This window comes from Triticum aestivum, chromosome 2B, assembly GCF_018294505.1.
Source record: "Triticum aestivum cultivar Chinese Spring chromosome 2B, IWGSC CS RefSeq v2.1, whole genome shotgun sequence".
NCBI lineage: Eukaryota > Viridiplantae > Streptophyta > Magnoliopsida > Poales > Poaceae > Triticum > Triticum aestivum.
Genome location: NC_057798.1, coordinates 43,153,345 through 43,157,525, shown reverse-complemented (window position 1 = coordinate 43,157,525; position 4,181 = coordinate 43,153,345).

Below are 4,181 nucleotides of genomic sequence, written 5' to 3'. Positions count from 1 at the left end.
ATGCAGCTTTTATAGTGCACAAGCAAGCTTGCGAGTGATGACAACTACTATGACCTACAAACCTTGAATCAAGGTTTTTGGGGTTGAACATAGGGGCACTGCGCGCTCTCCCATCTAGCCAGTGAAGCATATGAAAGGAAAAGCTACAATGTACAAATCGTCACCGTCATTCAGTTTGTCCAAAACTGAGAAAAGCTCTTTTAAAAAAACTGGGAAAAGCTCACATGATGGAATGATATGAGATTTCAACATCATGATTGTGTTTTATAATTTGAATGACCAAAGTAGATGGTCCAGTCAGCCCGTGTTTGACAATATGAAGGGACAAGCTTGTTGATCCATTATCTGGACAGGAAAATACCATAATTCGGAGGGCTTAGGTAGGGGTAATAGATCTGATCTAATCTAGCAAGGTGAGTGACTCAATTGCACATGTGCAAAATGGAAGTTTAAACTTACTTGAATCTCTTGTAGGGTTTGGGGGAGATTGTCAGCGAGCCACTGATGAAAGTCCTTTTGCGATGACAATGATAGAGAAGATTTGAAAGATCTCGGTTGGCGTGGGGCAACTTGTGTACTCCTGGATGGGGGCGCCGTCCGGTGGCAGTTGCCGCAGCTGGGCACAACCAGGAGGCGTTGGTGTCACCATTGTACTACATCACACATTTTTCTTGCGGCGATTGTGTTACTGTTATTTTCATCAACAACCTACCACGACGGTCTGGGAGCTGATGAAAGTTAGCTGCAAAGGCTACACTCAGATATATGATCTTTGCGGTGAAGAAAAACATGAAAAATAATGCAACTATACCCTTTAATGGGATTATTCCATCATTGATTATCTGATTTAATCAGAACAGGAATGCACCTGCTATGTGACTGGCACAAATATTATTGGAGGAAGTTTGCTCTCATGCTTACACATTTTTTATTCCTTTTCCACTATTCCTCACTGCAACCTCATGGTAGCACTATTGTTGCTCTGTAACCTAATATAGCTATTTGATAATTTATTTATTTACTTGTATGAGCTTGAATTCTAATTCTTATTACCACATACCACAAGTTTTATGGGCTTATTTAACCTATTATCATGTACCCATTATTCAGTTATGTCTATTGCATTTTGTTTTTCATTAGGCTTGAAATTTTAGACCTGAAATTGATCTTCGTGAAAATTAGTTCAACTGAATGGAGCAAATATGTGATTTAGATATAAGAATTCACTGATTTTGCAGGGACAAGAAACCTTTTTTTGATTGTTGTTGTCATCTTCCCACACTTGCGGTAAGTACTAAATGTAAGACAATAAGTTTTGGGGAACCAGCACAACCCTCTAGGGGTGGCTTATCTCATTATATATAATGGTTGTGTTACAATATGTACCATATATGTACATAGGTACAGAAGCTATACATAGTCTAACACCCTCCCTCAATCTTAGCCACTTTCTAAAGAACTGAGAAGGGTAAGATTGCGCCTACAAGCCTCAAACTGTGGCAGCGGTAAAGGCTTAGTGAAGATGTCTGCAAGTTGATCCTTAGATGAGATAAACTTGATCTGGAGTTGCTTCTGTGATACACGTTCCCGTACAAAGTGATAGTCAACTTCAATGTGTTTCATTCGGGCATGAAATACTGGATTTGCAGAAAGGTATGTAGCACCGATGTTATCACACCAAAGAATAGGAGGCTGTGGTTGAGACAAACCCAACTCCTGAAGCAAAGACTGCACCCAAATAATCTCTGCAGTAGCATTAGCCACAGCCTTGTACTCAGCTTCAGTACTGCTACGTGACACAGTAGCCTGTTTCCGAGCACTCCAGGCGATCAAATTAGAGCCAAAGAATACTGCATAACCCCCCGTGGATCGCCTGTCATCTGGGCTACCAGCCCAATCTGCATCAGAGAAGGCCGAAAGGACCCGAGAGGAAGTTGGCCGAATATGCATACCAAATGTCAGGGTGAATTGAACATAACGAAGAATGCGTTTAACAGCAGCCCAATGAGTATCTCTGGGAGCCTGAAGATACTGACAAACCCTGTTAACAGCATAAGAGATATCTGGTCTCGTGATCGTCAAGTACTGAAGTCCACCAACAATGCTCCTGTACTCTGTGGCATCCGCAGGAGACAAAAGCTCACCATCAACAGTTGTTATCTTGTCGGTAGACGACATGGGTGTGGTGGTCGGTTTGCACTTCAGCATGCCAGCTCTCTGTAACAACTCCAAGGAGTACTTCTTCTGCGTAAGGACAAGACCAGTAGCACGAGAAGTGACCTCAACTCCAAGAAATTAGTGAAGCTTCCCAAGATCTTTGACCGCAAAATCAGCACCAAGAGAGCAGACAAGAGCATCAGCAGCATACTGAGAAGAGCTGACAAGGATAATATCATCGACATATACCAAAAGATACATAGTGACTTCTGGCTTCTGTAGAAGAAATAACGAAGTGTCAGCAGTAGACGGCACAAACCCATGAGCACGAAGGGCAGAGGCAAGGCGGGCATGCCAGGCACCAGGAGCTTGCTTCAAACCATATAGTGCTTTGGAAAGACGACAGATATAGTCAGGACGATCAGGATCAGAGAAACCAGGCGGCTGTTTCATATAAACCTCTTCCTCCAAAAATCCATGTAGAAAAGCATTCTGCACATCAAGTTGACGAAGTGACCAACCACGAGAAACAGCAATGGAGAGAAGCCGAATAGTGGTAGGCTTGACGACAGGACTGAAGGTGTCCTCATAGTCAAGACCATGACGCTGCCGAAAACCGCGAGCAACAAGTCGCGCTTTGTAACGCTCAATAGATCCATCCGAATGCTTCTTCACTTTGAATACCCATTTTGAGTCAATAACATTTACCCGTGGTGGTGGAGGAACGAGAGTCCATGTCTTGTTACGAAGAAGAGCATGAAACTCCTGCTCCATAGCCTCTCGCCAATGTGGAATGCGCAGGGCAGCCTGATATGAGCGAGGCTCAGAAGATGGATCCGCAACAGCAGCAGCCAAACAAGCAGCCAACCAAGCAACCGTACCATCCTTACGTTCCTTAGGTTTGAAAATGCCACTGCGACTGCGTGTATGTGGTCGGGACACAGGAACCACCGAGGTCGACGGAGCAGCCTGCAACGGGCTGGAGGACGGCGACGTTGACGAGTCAGCCGGTGACGAGGAGCCAGTCACGGTAGCCTCGGACTCGGTTGGCGAAGAAGGCCGACCCACCGGCGAAACCGGCAGAGCAGACGAAGCAGCTGGTGACTCCGGCATCACAGACCGGGCCGATGGCGAGCTCGGCATAGTGGGCCGTGGCGCGGCCGGTGTCGCGGGTCGATCCGCTGATGAAGGCGACGTGAGGACCCGAGCCGCGGGCGAAGATGGCGTGACGGGCCGAGCCGCAGGCGAAGACGGCGTGACGGGCCGAGCCGCGGGCGACTCGGCGACCGCTGGCGAAACGGACCGAGCAGTGGAGATGCTCGGCGCGACGGGCTCGTCGGGTGACCATGCATGGGCACGCGAATCGATGCCATGCAACATAGGGCGATCGACGTGCCCACCAGAAGACGACTATGATGATGGTGAATCCTCCAACAGCTCCAAACGAGCTCCACGTCCGGTTCCTGCACCATGGTTAGGTAACAGCAAAGGAGAGTATGCAACATCATCAAATTGGTCAGAAGCAACAGAGGATGAATGCAGGGATGGTGGTTCGACAGTGGACACAGGAAGGTTGGCAAAGGGAAAAACATGCTCATCAAACACGACGTCCTGAGATATATAGACACGATTAGTGGGAACATGAAGACATTTGTAACCTTTATGAAGAGAGCTATAGCCAAGAAAAACACACTTCTTAGAACGAAACTCAAGCTTGCGCTTGTTATATGGACGAAGATGCGGCCAGCAAGCACACCCAAATACCTTGAGAAAGGTATAATCAGGTTGTTCATTAAGGAGAACCTCAATGGGAGTCTTCATGTTTAAAACACAAGTAGGAGTACGGTTGATGAGAAAGCATGCAGTGGTGAAAGCATCACTCCAAAACCGAAACGGAACAGATGCATGGGCCAAAAGAGTAAGACCAGCTTCAACAATATGACGATACTTACGTTCGACTGAACCATTCTGCTGATGTGTATGTGGACATGCTAAACGATGAGCTATCCCAAGCGACTGAAAGA